At 41.2% G+C, this 18,191-nt stretch overlaps 1 long non-coding RNA gene across 23 annotated transcripts in view; it reads right to left on the bottom strand.

Moving 5' to 3' along the window:
• Window positions 1–18,191, bottom strand: part of LOC128851851 (uncharacterized) — a 352,018-nt gene that overhangs the window by 92,029 nt on the left and 241,798 nt on the right. For all 23 annotated transcript variants that reach the window (XR_008449359.1, XR_008449379.1, XR_008449361.1 and 20 more), the window contains one exon: window positions 13,814–13,916. This is a non-coding gene — a long non-coding RNA (uncharacterized LOC128851851). The remainder of the gene's footprint in view (window positions 1–13,813; window positions 13,917–18,191) is intronic.

The raw sequence follows: 18,191 nt of genomic DNA, 5'->3' as shown, positions 1-18,191 counted from the left end.
TCATTCAAACCTCTTTGGGTGTTTGGTAAACTTGTCATTGAGTCTGCAAATACGAAATCAAGAGTTCAGCTTTCTATACCATGAATGACGCCCAAACTTTAAATTCACCAGATGGATGGGAGTCTTAAAAGACTCTCTTTTCTCTCTTTGCAAATGGAGTGGAAAGGATAAATAATCTATGTCACAACTGATCAGTCTGGCAGGACTACAATTTGCCATTCCTTTTTTTTTACTTTCATAAAATTTCTTTATCAGATACCATATGATAAAGCCATCCTTACTGGGAGCCTTTTCATTTTCTCTACCAGACACCTGTTGAAGTCTGAACACAAAAGCATTTTCGATGTCTGCATCCTTTGCACATATATACCCCAACATGTACTTCAATACAGTATCCCAAATACCAGCTCTTTCTATTGGATCCCATGGTTCCTTTGAAGCTTTCCTATTTTAAGATAGACTGCACATCTTGATTATCTTTCCCTGCTCTACTCAGTCTCCACTATGATGTTCTCCTTCTCTGTCCAGGACCAGTTAGGGTGTAAGCCCTTCAGTGGCACTTCATAGCCTGTTATGGGGAGCTTCTTAAGGAAGCCAGTGTACCAGCTAGTCTACCTTCAGATTTCACATTCTTCCAGTGAGAAGCCAGCAGGAAAGCCTTCCTCTTATTCTCCTGCCCCAAGCCTTTTCCTGCACTTAACCACCCAGTTCTGCTCTTCTCCCTGGTTCAGTTTTAAAAGGTTCGTTACTCCTCCACTCTGTCCTATTCTGCTCTCCCAGCTCTCAGCTTTTGCCAAAACATGTTCTGATGTCCCCATAGGGTCCCCTTGCCAGTTAACTGACTTCTCCAAAGAACCTCTGCAAGCCTGTGACCCCTCACACCCCTCTTTTTCCAGTTATTAGATTCAAACCTTACTAATCAGTTCCAGTTGAGGTGCAAATACTCAACCACAGGAAATTACACTTTGGTTTATTTGGCATCCTTCTGACAAACACTTCCCTACTTCACAGGATTGTACAGAGTGAGTCCATCCAAGATCAGAACACGTTCCGAAGTCTTGGTTTGATTACCCAAAATATTTCAGAGTGCAGAATCACATTTTATTCCTAAAATGTTCCTATTCTTTTAGAAGTCAGGACATACTTTACTTGAACGTTCCACCTCGGTGAATAAGAGATGTGTTCTAAACGCCTTGTGAGAGACACGTGGAGCTCCTTACTTGCATGGAGTCGATTAAAGCATGAGCAAGAAAGGCTCAGCACCTCGGGGCTCTCTCTGCAGTGATGAGGTGGTATGTGCCCTGACAGTACCTTTGCAAACGGAATTGCTTTTCTTGCATGGCATTTTTTTTTTTTTTTCCAAAATAACTTCATTGCAGGCTCAGCCCTTCAACACGTTTAGCGCTAAGAACACAAATAGCTTAACTGATGCGAAAGAAATCGTCAACATGCCTGCACATGTGATTAAATGCTTTGGCGGAGCAGGCCAGAATGCCAAACACGTTGTTGAATCAAGCAATGAGTCTGTATATAAACAATATCTTTACAAACTGACATAAACGCGGCTATGCATTTCTTTAAGAATTGCATAACTGAGTTCAGCCCTGGCCAAAATGCATTGACTTCAGCAGGAAAAGGCCAGCAACAAGTTTAGACTCGCTTCTTTTTTGATGTAAGGGCTTAGGTAAAAATCCATAGTTCTAATTTCATTAGTTACAGACATATTCTCACCAGTTGTTATACGATCTCGTGTGATGATTTATAGTATTGACAATACGCAAAAACTTTCAAAATATTTGGATTTCTATTTTTACCGAGCCCCGATTGCTTTCATGAAGGACGATGTTTGTGTTATTGGCCACTGGAGCCCAGCTAAGAACTTCGGAACATTATCCTGCCCTGCCCCAGCAAGTAATGAACTCTTTTCCAGTCTGCAAAATGTTGATGTTTAGTGGTTTCCTGGAAGGGAGATAGCAACTAGCAGCGCCTGCTCCCGCTGAACATGATGTCAGGGTTGTTGGTTTGTATCAGAGATTGCAGTACCAGCCCCCCTGCAGGCACTCGTGCACAATTAGGGGAGCAACTATTTCTTACTTTATTTTATTTTACCACCATGTAAGTAATCTCCAGCCTCCAGCTGGTATAGCTCCAATAATAGTCTATTAGCCACAACTCCATGCACCAGGACAAGTAGCAGTGATGCTTTTATAGCATCAAAAGTAAACAGGGATTTACATATGCTATTTTGATCTTGATCTTGTTCCAGCTTTTTTAGAAGTTTAATTACTTTTAATAGTTGCCGTGAATTTTTGTTAGAATATATAGCACTTCCTTCTTTGCTCCTACTTCTATGTCGAAACACATCACAAGCCATCGCAAATGGGGTTAAACTAATCCTCCCCAAAGCCTCCTGGTAGAATTGCTAAAGTTTTAATTTCCTACTTTAATCAGTCATTTATTCTGCACTTGGAGAGATTTCTATGAAGACAGAACTTCCATTGATTGCAATAAATACACATAAATGGGATTATTTGCATAGGTTAAGAAAGCTGATAAAAAAGTAGAAGTAACTATTTATTTTTGTAGATGGCTTCAGAAATATTCCATCTTCTCTGGCATTCATCTTTTAGCAACAAGTGGAAGATCTGCATGCCTCAAACCTGCCAGTGTTAATGAGAATGATCTCTGCAAACTTACTGCATGGAGCGGGGAAAGGAAGAGACTCCAGTGCTCTTGCCTGTTAACATTCTCCTTTGTTTCTGCCCTTTCCAGCTCAAACGCTTTCTAGCTGTTTTGCTGGCAGCTTTAGCAGCATTAATGCATTCCAAACTAGAAAAGTTTCTACTTTAATATCTTACAACTAGCTCAATATGTACTGACCTCAAACCCAGGATAGCAGTAATTTGATATTGCAGCTCATTATTGTTACTCCCAGCAAGTTTCCCCTTGAAAGTGCCTGATGCTTCCCCCTCCCTCTCACACGCACCCTCTTACCCTCCATTCAGAATTTGTTTTTAATTGTTCAGGAGAGAAAATTCAGACTGTGAGCCAACAATATATTTCCAGGGGGTACAAGATATTAATAGAGCTACATCATGGCCCCATATATTGTAATAAACTGTGCTGTAATTTGTTTACCCACCGTAGACAGTAACTAACATTCAGATAAATGGAGTTGGCGCCTGCAAGATTTATGATATACTTCTGTGCTTAGCAATGTTTAATCAGGGAGTTAAAATATTACAGTGTAAAATCCTTTACAAGCATGCACAAACAGAGAACTACCATTAGAGGCTTGGCAGACACACTCAGTGTCAAATAGTACCTCCAGACACTCTCGAAACACAAAGAGGAATATTCAAAGCAGCTACTAACTGACTAGCATTATTTGAGAACCACGTCAGAGCTCATTTTTTTAGGGGGACTTGCTTTTGAAGTGACAGAATGATAGGCAGGGACAAGTGGGCTTGTCTGCAGAGCCCATCAAGCTGAAAGAAATTGGGGTGGGTGGAAAGAGCGGGGGGGGGGGCAGGGAGGGAGGGAGGTGAATTTTGGTCAAAAAGGTGGTAGATGCCTGTCACAGAGCTTAGTGTGTTTGGATAAGACAGGCTAGCATGTGGGGGGATCAGCATGAAGCATCACACCTGGAGGAAAAGACAACTAGCTCCAGCCTCAGTGCCATAAGCCTGGCTCCACGAAGTCTAGCCAACATCTGGAATGGATATCAAGAGACACAGTGCAGCCCTGACTGGCGCTCTACTCTACCTTTGTACTTTTCACTGCAAATTGAAAAGCAAAACAGACATCAAGGATATATTTATATAACTGTCTTCAAGCTGCATTTTCTACTCCCATCTGCTGCACATGATAAGTTTCAAGTGTTTTCTAATAAAAAAAGGATTTTTTTTTTACTCCTTGTTCAGTATACAGACTGACCTTTTTTTTTTTTATTCGCAGTTTTAAAGGAACAGTAAATATTTTACAGCCAGAGGAAGTGTCAGCACCATAAGACTTTCTAGTATTGACATTATTTAACCACGCTGGCTATCGAGCCAAATGTGACGGGGAGTGAGTTTGTGCGTGTGCAGATGCCTACATTTGCCCGAGTGTGTAACAGAGTGCACCCATATGCATTTGTATGTGCAGATGTGCTTCAGAGAGGAACATTCCCACATGTTTTTTCCTTTATTTTCACATCATGTTGTTGTCATGTTGCTCAGAGAGGGAGGGCAGTGCTGTATGTACAAACAGGAGACCCTGTGGAGGGCACGCCGAAGGAATGCAGCCACTATATCAGAGAGGCTCTGGTTTTTCTCTCTCCCTTCCCACTATGAAGCTGATGAGACCAGATCAGCCTTCTAGTCAGGTTGATTAATTACGAGGAAAATAGCCAGAATGAGAAATGGTTACATTTGACTGTGAAAATAATAACTTCACCCTCGGACCCACAGGGTACCAAAATCAGCTTAGCCATACGCGGGTTTCAGCCGAGACACAGGGAGCACAGCCTGATGCACTCCTCAGAAAAAGCCAGCTAGATTCCGGTGTTCCAAAAGCCATTCTGAGTCACACGGAAAATGATGTGTATGAATAGCCATGAGGAAGTACAGGGAGAAGACTTCAACCCATGAGAAAGGATAGGAACCAGAGATGCTCATCCAGCCCTAAGAAATAGCTCCTCTTCAGCACAGAGCAGTGAGCCTCACCCCCTTCTACCTCATTCACTGACATGGATTAGAGATGGCTGCGTTTGCTGGAGTTACACTGGTATAAAATGTTCAGAATAAATGCTTTCTGTATACACCAGTGAAAAGTTTCACCAAGAGTAATAACAGGAATAACAATCCTGTAGAAACGGGATGGAACATCAAAACTGTTATTTGCTATTACTTATTGCTCTCACGAGAAAGGAGAATCATACCGGAAAAAGCCTCACTTTCTCTCCTGCATATTGTAAAGTACAATTTTCAGCTGTTTTAGTGCTGTGAACAGGAGATGGGGATGTAAAACCTACAGTTCTGTTGTGAGTGCACCAATTAACCTTATAAACCTAAAGAATTAGTAACATCTCCACCTACTCCGTTGTAAAATATATATAATTGACCCATTACAGGAAGAACATGAGGCTTAAATAATGGTCCTAATAAAGATAATCCTGAATTTTGTGATGGAAATGTATTGCTGTGTTATAGTTGCTCACTGAAACAGAAATATTTTTCTTTTCTCCATGGGAAACAGTACTTTTTTTCCATAAGAGAGCCTTAAAGGAAAAAGATGTTCTCTCTAAAGAAAGTTTTATTTTTGCAATAAAAATATTTTCGAAAGTGAAAAATGTTGTTTTCACCAACATTTCTCATACAAAAAAGCCCATCATTCCTAATTAGCTCTACTTGTAATATGCTTCAGCTGTTTCAATGAAAAAGCCCACTATAAGAGCAAATATTATATTTATAGCATAAGAAGTAGTCATGCACCCTACATCGTGAGACCTCATGAATTTCAAAAGAGCTAAGAGATGTTCGTAGATGAACTTTTCTAAAGAAATATCAAAATGAGTGCAATTTGAAGAGTGGATCATTTCATAACATCTATTGAGAATCGCTCTGTGTTAGCTAAAGAAATGTATTTGCCCTCTTCCATAACATGCAGGCAAATACAAAAACATGGTTTTCATTTGCTGCTGTGTTATCAGCAGCAATTATTTCATTAAGTGGTTTGGGTTTGTTTGGTTTTGGGTTTTTTTCAATCAAAATGCTATAACTTGATTGAACCTCCCAAGTTTTATTTGGAAAAAAGGGTGACACAGGATCTGTGAAGTGAAACTCCCAGCGCTGGTAAAGCTGATGAGAAATCACAAAAAGGAGAAGCCTTTTCTCTGTCTGAAACCAGACATTCTGCATGAATCAGGCAAATTTCACAGGCCAAAAAAATTCGCTTGCTCTCTTATTTCTGAAAATATTGTTTCTCTTTGCAAGCTCACCAGCAAACTTCAGGCATCTTCCCAATGTAATTTTCGGGTTCGCTGCTTCTAAAGCTACGGTCCAAAGTGAAGGTGTCACAGCAAAAGTAGCACTCGACAAAAGCTTTGCTCACACTTTTAATACGGAAACTCTGGGGAAAGAAATTCAGGCCAGTGTTTGGACAGAAAGAAGGAAGTGCTTTCTTCTTTCCACATTGAGACTATTCCACAGCAGTTCTGGAGATGTGCTTTGCCCTGTATATCCATCCAAACTAAAAGCTTCACGAGTTTGCTTTCTGCAGAGTAAAACATTTCTGGTTGCCTTTTAACAGAAGGGGTCATAGATCAAAGGAAAAGCAGCCAGGTGGGGCAGAGGGAAACATCAACATTTCCCGCCCCCCCCTTACTTGTTTACAGATAAACGCCAGATAGCCGTACAAGTGACAATTTAACGTGTTTGCAAGAGTAAGAAGGAAATAGAATTGAACGAATCTGAAGAAACAGGAATATGTTTCCAAATTTTACAACTCTTGAGTTTATTTAAGAATGAATGTTTATGTAGTGACTTGGAATATGTTCAATATTATGTATCAATCCTGTAGGTGTATTTGTATTGTCTCATTTGTTAAATTTGGATGGAAGGAGTTGTTCTCTACAGGGGGTCTAAGGAAAACCGAGAGTCATCTGCACTAGTCACAGTGGTAGTGAGAGGGATGGTCTGCAGCGGATCAAGCTACCACGTCATTTTGTACACGGAAAGTAATTAAATTAGCACTCTGTAGATGTAGACATCCCATGCTGAAAGGCACTGCCTACAAATTCGGTATCAAGACTACATTAAACCCCTAAAATGTGCTGAGTGAGGTTCAGTTTCTGAGCTTGTTCCTCCCTCACATCTCCTGTGGGATGTTTCTCAAACGGGGAACATGCTCATTCTCTCTGTTTACCAGTATCCTCCTGACAAAGTAGAACAGAAAACACTGAGTTGTACTGGAACGTGAAGAAGTTCAGAGTTCAAAACAATTGCTTGCTGCAAAAATAAAGGAAGGCCTTTCCTAAGAAATCTGTGAACTCGAAACAGGGATACAGAACCAGTCATTGCCAATAACTTTAACTTCATTTATCTATATTTGGCAAAAATTGTGCTGCAGCTGGAGATGAAATGCTGAGCTAAATAGCTGCAGCGACGTGAGCTCCAAAACAGCAATTACTAAGCTGTGCTGCCTTGTGTAAGATTTTACTTTTATTTATTGTATTTAAAGCAACTCTCTAGCTATGTACAGTACAACAAGAACAGCCTGACCAAATAATGCCTGATTGGAAGGCATCTCAGATTCACTGTCAATACAGTTAAGTGTTCAGCAAGGCAAACACTTTCATTAAAGCAGATTAAGGTGGTAGGCATGGTAGTTTTACCATTCCACAAACCTTTTTATTGTCTCTAATTGCAAGGAATAACTCATTTTAAAGCTAACTCGGCTTATGACAAATCCTGAATGTATTAAATTTATTTTTTCTTATTATTGGAAAAGCTATTTATAGTTTTAAAAGACTGAAGAAAAGGAGCATGCAATCCCTATTCACTGTTGCAGTGAAAACCTCCATCTCTAAGGGCTTGGTTGTTTAACACTTCTTAATGGTTATGAGAACAAAAAAATACCCACAACATATTAATAAAGCTGTTGGAGGAGCTACTTACCAACATGATTTCTATCACCTACGCTTTTGAAAAAGAGGACAAGAAAGTTGGGGGGGGGAGGGTTCTGCAGTGTCCTCTCTTCCTTCCTGGTGGAAGTCTCTGTTCTCAAGTGTGAAGCCCACATACCTGTAATTAAGGGTCTTCTCCAACACTATCTAACTCCACGTGTGTCTGCTATTAATTGGAGCCTCACAGTGTCTTCTATCTCGAGCACAAAGAAGCAATACAAAAACATTGAACAAGTTTCAACATGCATAAACAACTTCATCTAGGGAAACGTTGACATTTCTGAGAAAGGAGAAAACAAAGTGACATATGAGTATTCTGCTAGTTGTTCTAGAAAATGGATGCTGACATCATAAATCTAGCTCATTCCCCAAAAAAGTAACGTGACTGAAATATTACCACAGTGCCAGAAAGGCTGACTAATTGCCTAGATTCCAAAGGTGACATAATTTTTCCAAGATGACATAGTATTGTTTGTAATATTCAATTCTTCAAACAGGAGACTTTGTCCTCATTTACCATATTCCCAGATTAACTCTCTTGCACTTTACTTCCACAACCAGAAATCCTGACACAGAGCATCTCCTTCTTCATTTTCTTGGTCATTCTTGAGCTTTTTAAACCTAAGCGACTGCAAACTTTTAACTACCTCAGTCATTTCCTAGACGCAGACAGCAGCACTTCTTTGGGACATTTAGCTTTTCAGCAGCTGCTTCCCAAACGCTTAGGGCTAATGGATCATTGCTGTCATTCAGATTAATCAAAATTACTCTGCACTCTTGCGATCTAACTTTTACTTGAATGTAATACTGAAAATCATTCTTAATGGAGATCCAGATTTCACCAGTGGACAACCTCCCACAACTTCATGGACTGACCACCAGCCACTGGTGAGTACAAAACTACTGATCTGTTGCACACAGAATTGGCATCGTTTGGTCCTCATCATTTACATGCTGGAATTAGCTATGCCAGAGGAAGCAGCTGCCTAGATAACAGTAGGCTGCATTGCTTAATTTCTTATCAACTTCATCTAAGGAGAAGCAGTGTTAGACTTTTCCTTGCTTAGGGAGCACCAAGCTGGCTCCTTGTATGCCCTAGGATGCCTTTCCATTTATCTCAAGACATTGAAACTTCTTGTGAGAGGTGGAAGTGGGAGACTTGTTTCTTGTCACTTTCTCTCAACTTCTGAGTCTGCCTCATTTAAATAAATAAATTTTAGCCCAGCACTGCGCACACAGATACGCCTTTTGCTCAGATTTTGTGATTCCAGCCTAGCAAGGGGAAGCAAGGCAAGGAGAGGAATACAGGTCCTGTATGAATCCAGAATTCTTGACAGAATGTATCCGTCTTTCATTGCTGGATTTAGCCCTTCTAAACTTGGCTTCTCTCTGTATTTCTTTACCCATACTACGGGTACCTCTTACAGTTCCACAGGCACAATGTAGAAACATTTCAACATGTTAAACCTACAACTGTGCTACCATTAAAATCACGTACAAACTACAGTTGTTCTCGTATGCCTTGTTACTACAGGAGATCTTTCAGAATGGAAATGAGGAATTGCTAAGCACATGCATCTAGTGGCCATTTACATCCCCAGTCCAACTCTGTTGTACTGACTGAGAACCTAAGGCTAAAGCCTCTTTAAGCTTCTAAGATTCCAGTCTGTGTAGATCAGTGATCAGCTGCTCTTCACACCCAGGTCCGCGCACCTTGGAAGACATGAGAACCATATCATGGTTTCTTCTTCCTTTGCAAAGTTCTTAAGAGAAGGCAGAACTAAACATTTCAACGGCCATCACTAAACTCAGTAAAAAACAAACACGTTGGAGCATTCCAGCATCACTGCTTGTGCTTTTAAAGCACAGCCCCTGTTTTCTGTTTTTAATTCAGAAGGCTCATCCTCACGTCAACTTCCTACTAAAGAGAGACACTGCACACATACTTCCAGAGCAATCCAACTTGTACTAGAGGCTGCTAGAGATTAACTTACTGGGTGTTACTGATGTTGACACTGATATATGGATCTCTGCTTCCACTTTAATATCCCATGGCCAGTGCACATGTTGAATGTTGTTTGGACTGTGGCGCTCCAACATAACATGAAGTAGGAATTACAGCAACATATAATTTACAATGGAAAGTCTAAGTTTTACTTTCATGTGTAGAATTCTTCCTTTTAAAGTAAAGCTTCCTTGTCCATTCATCACACACCACTAATCGCCACCACTTAGGCATCGTAAAGCAAATGCTGCACCACGTATGGGGAAAGCTGACAGGGCAAACAACTGAAACTGAACACATCTGTACAAAATGTGAAGAAACTGCAGGAGCGTTATACAAACAGTAATAATGGCAGCCACATTTCTTTTCTAAAAATGGAATCATTCCCCTGCCACTTACAACAGTTTGGTATTTATACACCTCCACAAGTCTTCAAGCCGCTCTTCCTGAGTGATTCTGAGGCCTGGGCAGTGGTTCTGTTGTTTTGGAAAGATCAACAGCTAGTCAAGCACATAACAGAATAACAATCTGACTAATTCCCTGTATTATGCAGGATAATAACGGTGAGGAATCTTCTCCTTGTTAACAAGGTTGTATTCCGTTTAGGAAGATCTACGTGCACACAGATCACTGATTGCATTTACTTTTGCATTCAGTTCTGGTCTCGATTATGCAGTTCAGTATCCTTTATATCTTATATTCCATTCTTAGCTATTAAATAGGAAAACTATGGCATTGAAGCTTGTGTTAATGCATATAATTACCGTGGTAATGGAAGCATTTTGTATGTTTTTTTTCAAAAATTCCTGATACGCATAGGCTGCACTCTGTGCTGTAAAGTCTTCCCCCTGTTGGCTACAGTGTCCCCTCTTCTGTTCCCAGTTCCTCTGTGGCAGACTGGACATAAAAGTCTATGTCATTTCCACAACCAGACACATAAAGACACAAGAAAACACTAAGCCTGCTAAAATATGGAGCTTCTTCTGGAGTGGAAAGCATTTCAGCTGAAAGCCAAGGAGTAAGACAAAGGCAGCCCTTGGTTTTTCCCAGCCCTGCCCCAAGCAGATACCCTGCTCTGCCCTCTTAGACACACAGCCTCCCAAGGTAAATTATTGTCACAGCAGTAAGGTAATTCCTATTTCCACACTCTTCTAATCTGCCTCTGCCTCATGTTCACTTCAGCTCTTTATGCTGATTTTGAGACAGTAATTCTCTCTTTTTTGTGCCAGCTGAGGGCCAGGCTCCACCATCCTCCGAGCTTATCATTTATCACCTCTGTGAAGCCCATGATCTTTCTTTTTATAGCACAGAATTCACTTTCACCCGTGAAAAGAATGACTTTGCTCTGTACACAGGACCATCCTGCCTGTTTCCACCCAGCACAACATATTGCTGCCATTCCAGCATGACTCTACTGCAAATGACTACTCAGACACAAGACCGTGCGAAACCTCATGCCCCTGTGCAAAAGAAGAAGCTGAAGTGGGTCTGTGCCTTTTACAAGGATGCACATTATTGATAGCTTATAACCTGCAATCACCTAAAAGCTCCAGCCTACTCATATTGGGCATCGTGAATTGTGGTTTCAGACAAGGAAATAACTGAGTAGCTCATATTCTTTGATGGCAGCCGTTTTCTGGAGGGAAACTGTTGCCCTAACCTTTCTAAATAAGAAAAAAAACTTATGAGGCTTATACTAGACTCAAGGCCCTCAGTTTTTATTCGTTTGTTTGGTCTGTTAGGATTTTTTGTTTGTTATGGAGATATTTTCCTTATAGAGAATGCAATATTGTTAAAAACAAAAGATATACTGTTGTCGGTAGATCTGGCCTGAATATCATTCCACTAACGTTACTTATTAGGTCAGAAATAAAACTTACCCTGTTATTAAATCCATATTCTACTACAAATACTTTGCTAGTAAGAGAGCACATTTCTTCATATCACAGACGGGAGCTCAGGAGAAGCAATAGTGAAGGATAATAACAGTGGAATCTCATTTATCCTAAACCATTGCATAAAATTAGGTTGTAATTTTCCCCTGCCTTATGGAACTGGTTTCCTTTAAATTCCCAAGAGCAGCCAGGTGAATCAGGAAAGCACAAGAATGAAGATTAAACAGATTTCCTTTCCTACACTTCCACTCAGGTGAAGGGAAAGGATTCCGAAAAACAGTTGTTTTAACTGCATTTGTTGGAGAGAAAGAAGAAAAAAATCAGAGACATTGCCTTGTCATTTACAGATTATTAGCAACTTTTAGCTAGATTTATAGATTATTAGCAACTGTAGAGAACAGTGCAATTACAGGTCTGCCCGAGTGGCCGGCTTCATTCGATAGAGATTCATGAGAGAAGGAGAAAAATAGAAAGTGAAGGGATGAAGATCTTGGATAATCCAGCATATTCTGCCGAAGCCAACAGTGCCAAGGATGCAATTATAGGTGCATAGTTTCCAATTTTTTGTTTCCTGTATTTTCACACATTGCCTACGAAAGCAGCCATTACTCGCAACTTGATAGGTGCCGTGGGCTGATTACGTGATAAATCGAGTTCAGGTGAAATAATATACAGCGTTTGCCAAAAAGTATAATTTCAGTGATCCTGAAATTATTCCTGGATTTGCACTGGACGAATGGAATAAGGATTTGAGAGAAAGATGCTGATAATACTGCTGTCACTCTGGTTTTGTACTGTGTTCTAGTATTTAAGGCTCTGCCGAGACATGTGAGACCAGTTCACTTCTGTCCTTCACAAAACACAATTTGAACTCAAACCACTTCTCTACAAAGATAATGCCCTAGACATTGAACTAGGCATTCAGAGTATTCAGTCTCTCTTTAACTGTATTTTAATATTACTTGGGTTGACAAGAAAACATCCCAGTAGCCTAATGGCTACTAAGCCCCTAGAAGCTTCAGGTGCTGTCCTGAACAGTCATAAGATGACCTGAATGGGGTTCTTGCATTTTTCAAGCACACATCTTAACAGTCTGTCAATCAACCTAAGCACAAGCTTCTTCAACCTGCTCCTGGTGGTGTTCCACAATAATTGGTTATTTGTCAATCCAGTGAGCAAATGATGGTTTAGCCTAGTGGTTAAGGCATTCCCCTAAGAAACATGACAAGTGGCTTCTCATCCTCCTCCACCGATTAGGTCACAGATGCAATTGAAACAGCAATGACTTAAGACCATTTTTACCTTGATATCTTAAGCAGATGGCTCACATTTTCTGTAATACTAAAAATAAGACACTGGGATTTGGTCTTAATTAGGAGAAAAGGGGACTGTCTCCCATGCTAAATAAATGTTCAATGCTCCAGACAGACACAGTGTGGGAGGAGGAAGATGGGTAAAAAGGAGGTAACGATGGAAAGGGACCCTGTCTCAGGTCGAACAGACAGTAGTGTTAAATGTGGGATTAAAATTCAACCCCCTGGCAGACAGTGCAAGACGGTGCAGCCTCGGTTAATAGATGGCCTTGCTGGCCCTCACTTCATTTGTTGCTGGTTTTCCTGACTTGTCAGGACACGTTCATCAAGCCAATCCCTGTCACCTGGCTTTAGAAATTAAATATGGGTTGACAAAATGTCCCTGAGCAGCATTTCTGGGCAGTGGAGACCTCTCTTCCTCTCATCCTAGGACAGGCTCTGACACAGCTGAGGTAAAACATCCCCATAAATTGCAGAGCATTTGACTCTAAGAAAGGCCTCAGGTGATAAACTAGACTGAGATGACTACATTTCAGATGTGTGAATTAGGCAGGAGGAACCTCTAGGGCCCAGCCGCCCTCTCCAGACACTGCACCTTACAGAGACATCATGATCGTTACTGCACGTTCCAAAATCCTCACAAAAAGATATTAAGTACACATTATTTTCACCAGCTTTGCAGAAACATTCAGATTCACTTATCAGCTGCTCTTACTTTTCAGCTATTAACAATCTCATTGTATACTTTTACCAAAGTTTGATTTAACAATGGAGCTGAGCTCCCACAGCACAGTAACCATCCCTAACAGCTGGCTTTTTTAATGGCAACCAAGACAAAGAATAGGAAATGTTTCAGTGATGCTGACCAAAAAGATGTGCCATCTCTTCATAAATAAGAGAAAGGGAAAAGCACTCCACAACTGAGCCTACTCACCAGCTGGAACAGAAGGAGAGGCAGCGAGCAGGTGCAAAATAGCCATTTCGGGGCTCCAGCCGGTTTTCTCTGTATTCCAAAGGACCAACACCAGAACAGCTTTCTGTGAAAAGCGACAAATCTAGACTGAGTCCAGAAGTGACTAGTCAATGAAAAGGGACAGTATCCAAACTCCTGCATTTTTAAGGATTAGGCCCCTCACACACACACTGTTTTTCAATATTGTTCTCTGCAATAAAAACTGAGATTGTTTTCCGAGCAGGACGCCAGCTGCTTCCTGTTCATGCTACTAATGCATAACACTGCCATTGTACCAAATCAAGGGATCCTCACTCTGATCATCAGCCAGCAGAACAAATGCACTATATTAAGTAAATCCTCATTAAAGCTTCGATTGGTGCGATTCAGCCCAGCCACACTGACTTGAGCAACATTTTCCTCCTGCCTAGGACCTAATCTGCACTGAAATTTACGTTTCACATGATTAACTAATCTGTTGCGCACTTACATATAGAAAACATTGTTCTATAGGTCACACACGTAGAATGTTGGTCACACTGGTTGTGACCTCACAGCTGCACGAAAACATACACAAACGGCACAAAGCTCCCTGTGGCACGAGGCGAGGAATGCTCTCCTTTGCCACAAAGAAGCATCCTCCGACCTTGTTGCAACTCTTGCTGTGAGCAATCCCTTCCTGCCCAAGAGGCGATCCTCCCCAAGAAGCCACTGCCTCGCTCCGTGCAACTCAGATCTGCTGTTACCATGGTTAATATTTCTGACTTGATTGGCACCACTGGTAATTGAACTGCAGTCTCTCGAGCGCAGCAAGCTCTGTTCATTAGCCCCTATTGTGTTAGGACATTGCATCAACCCACAGTATTTTTCTGTGTTAAGAGGAAAAAAATCAGCCACAAACACAAAGTTATGTTGCCATACAAGATCATGCAGTTTTGCTCTTGGATTGATTTTATGAAATTAAATAAAATATTGCCCATAAATTTTATTGATATCAAGAGCAGTGCAATACAGAGGGAGGCGCCTTCATTTTAACTGCATAATGTTATATGTATTTAAAACCTGAAATAGCTCAGTATCAGCTTTATAAGAAGAGTTTCAGTTTCTCCATGATATGAGCAAAATATTTGCAATCTTCTTTCTCCTTTTTTCCACTTTATACAGAACTATACTTTATACAAAGTTGCTGATTTGAATCTATGTGTGACAGAATGCTATACAGGTAAAGAAAAGAATCATATACGAACAGCACAGATAAGCTTCACACTGCAGCTTCCAACTGCCTGTGGAAGTTGGAAGTGCCTTTATATATATTATGTATCTTTTAGCAGATATTATGGATGACCCGATGGTGTACATAAGTTAATTAGACCAATTAGAAATTACATAGTAAATCTTGATGATTTTGAGCTGAAAGGTTTAATAGAGGTAGCCAAAGGATGAGAAATATTTGGTATGCTGTTCCCATAAAGTCTTCCACAAATGAGTAACCTCTGACAACAGCGAGATGGGCGCTCCAGCAAGGTGTTCCAGGCTGATCCTTTTGTGCATCCGACCACATTTTTACTGTGATAAATACCCTCCTGGTTTCATCTTTGCAAAAACGGTCCTGTTTTCTCTGTTTTATTCCTTCTTCCCTTCCCCTTTAGAATGCTGCATTAGAGAGTCCTGAGAAATATTCTACACAAAGATTCTTTCCTCTGGGGTAAAAGGGAAAAAATAAAAGAGGAAAGGAAGATAAGAGAAACACAGGTCCCAAAGGACAAAGTTCTGCTTTACTCCATCAGTCTGTCTCGGCATTATGAGACAGATCTGGGAAGACAAGGAATTTGCAGGGCTTCAGGAATGCAAGTTTGAGAAATGTGGATGAAAGGGAGAGCAAGAGACACTGAGATACTAACAGCAGACTGTGTCTCATTGTAGATCGGTATTAAGTGGAGTAAACTGTTCTTCACGCTCCCAATGCCAAGGTTCTCACCTTTCCACGATGTCTACGCTGAGTTGAAAATGCAATAATATATTCCCTGTTTCTTCAATTTCCAGCCTCAGCTAAGTCCACTGTATTATGTGGAGCCAAGCAGGTTTAGAAGGAGCACGGCGAGCCACCCGGAGCAGCACGTGTTCTAGCAGAGGGGCACTGATACAACACAGCGCTGCACAAGAGCACTCCTGCGAGGCAGGAGTCCCCGAGCCCGCAGGACGGCTGCACCTGCCGGAGATTCTGACTTGTCTCAGCTCTGCCTGAGAATTGCCAGTGCCTGGCACATCAGAAAAATCTAGTTGTGCCTCATTATATAAAATTACTATTGAAGCACCCAAAATCTGTGGCACTCTGTTTTTAGATGCTCTTCCACAGCACGCAGATAATAACGCTTATCTTTCCATTTATCATTGTAAAGCTTACTTGTATTTGCAAGGCACTCAGCTGACAGAGTTGCCAGAAGAAAGTCCATGGCACTGTGAAAATTCCTTATCTGGTGAATGCCTGCTGCTGGGACGGTGTATAAGGAGCACTGTGAGTGAAAAACCCAAACTGACTGTGAAATGAAGAATTAACTGAACCTGCTTCACTCTGAGCAAGCCCATGTTGATTCTCTGACGTCTAACACGCTGGGTGAGTTGACTTAGAGAGGTTCTGAGGACACACACTACATCCCCTTCCCCGCGTCAAGCTGAGACTAGGCTGTCCCATAGATTTTAAAGTCATTGGAGAGACGACTGGCCAGCAGAAAATAATAAAAGGCTCATTTCTTAAGAAAACAAGGCTAAAACTAATTATTGATCATCTGTCTCAACCAGCAATCTCTGTCCGTGCTACTCGATAAATGAGGTAGGCACCGTGTGGAAAACCACTCGATGTGACATGTAGTGGCTTTCACAGTCCATGTGCCAGTGAATGTGCCTGTAGGCATCCAATAACGGGCGTAGCTGCCGCAACACTAAACACATTCACACTTCAGATTACCACATTCCACAACTACAATTTTTTAAGTGTAATCTGCCCTTAATTTACCTTCGGATCTGCATAATCCAGTTACCGGCCTTCTTGTACTCGTTCTGCACGGTAAGGTGGTGCACCAGCCCACACTCAGTGCCGGGTCCACTATGACCAGAGCATGGACACACACAATCCTACAGCTTCCCGAGTTCTTTCTGCCCTTTTACAGACTCACCACCGTGTGGGATAAGGAGCGTTAAGTTCCCCCACAACTGGTCCTCCCTGACTGCATTAACTATGCACCCTTTGTTTCACAATTTACAACGTCCTCTTCGAGCTCCTGCTGGGACGACTGCAAGCAAGACTCATGTACCACCAGACTGGTTATTTTCATGCCCGTCAGCTTTCATTCTTTTTGTTGGCCAACATGCCTGCTACATAAATAATCATGGTTTAAGAATAGAGCTAAATTCTATTCCTCTGTTTGACATACTGAACTAACTTCAAATATTCTCAGCTCAGCTTTTTAGAGCAGTTTGTAAACAGCACAAAAAACAGATATGACTCAGAAAGGACACTCTCATATAAATATAAAAAGACATAATTCAAAGTACAATGTTAAGTCTCAGTAATTCACATCCATTTGAACTTTACACTTTGATGTCAACAACCCTGACCTGACAAATACTACTGTGTAAATTTGTATAAAATTGAGTACATTACAGGATCTTAAAGTCATAGTCACATTATAATAATAGCAGTGGACTTCTCCCTTGAGCCCAGTACACACACACAGATTTTCTAAAGCGCCTAAGGAATGTAGGTGCATAAGCACTACTGAAGGTCAGAGGGATTTCCATGGCTAAATCCCTAAGGCATTTTGGAATCAGTCTCTTGCGATTACTAATTCAGGTCCAAAATACAGTTATTGACTTCGATATTTTAATGTTCACTGTGGATAGAGTCGCAGGCTGCATTTGGACTGATTCTGAGTCACACCTGCCCGCGCACCTTTCCAGTGAGGCGATTCGTGTTGGTTGAGTCATCTCTAATGGGAGACAGAGCACCTAAGCCTGGCTGTGGCTGTTTATTTTTCTTATCTTTGATTTTACTCTCTCGCTTTCTTATGATGTTCAGCATCTCCCATTCTCAAGCCAATTTTCTTCATGTGCATTCTGATACGTGCAGGGGTTTTTTCTCTTGGCCACACGCTCTTTTCTCTCTGCATCACCAGGCTGAATTCAGAACAGATTAGTGATTAGTGATTCTGCCCCTCTATTCCTCTCTTGTGAGATCTCATCTGGAGTCCTGAGTCCAGTTCAGGAATCCTCAATGTAAGAAGGAGATGGAGCTGTTGGAACGGGTCCAGAGGAGGCTACAAAGATGATCAGAGGGCTGGAGCACCTCCCATAGGAGGACAGG

The sequence above is a fragment of the Cuculus canorus genome, chromosome 3 (genome assembly GCF_017976375.1).
Source record: "Cuculus canorus isolate bCucCan1 chromosome 3, bCucCan1.pri, whole genome shotgun sequence".
NCBI classification, from domain to species: domain Eukaryota; kingdom Metazoa; phylum Chordata; class Aves; order Cuculiformes; family Cuculidae; genus Cuculus; species Cuculus canorus.
Note: the sequence above shows the minus strand (reverse complement) of the source record. Positions and strands in the feature narration are given on the sequence as shown.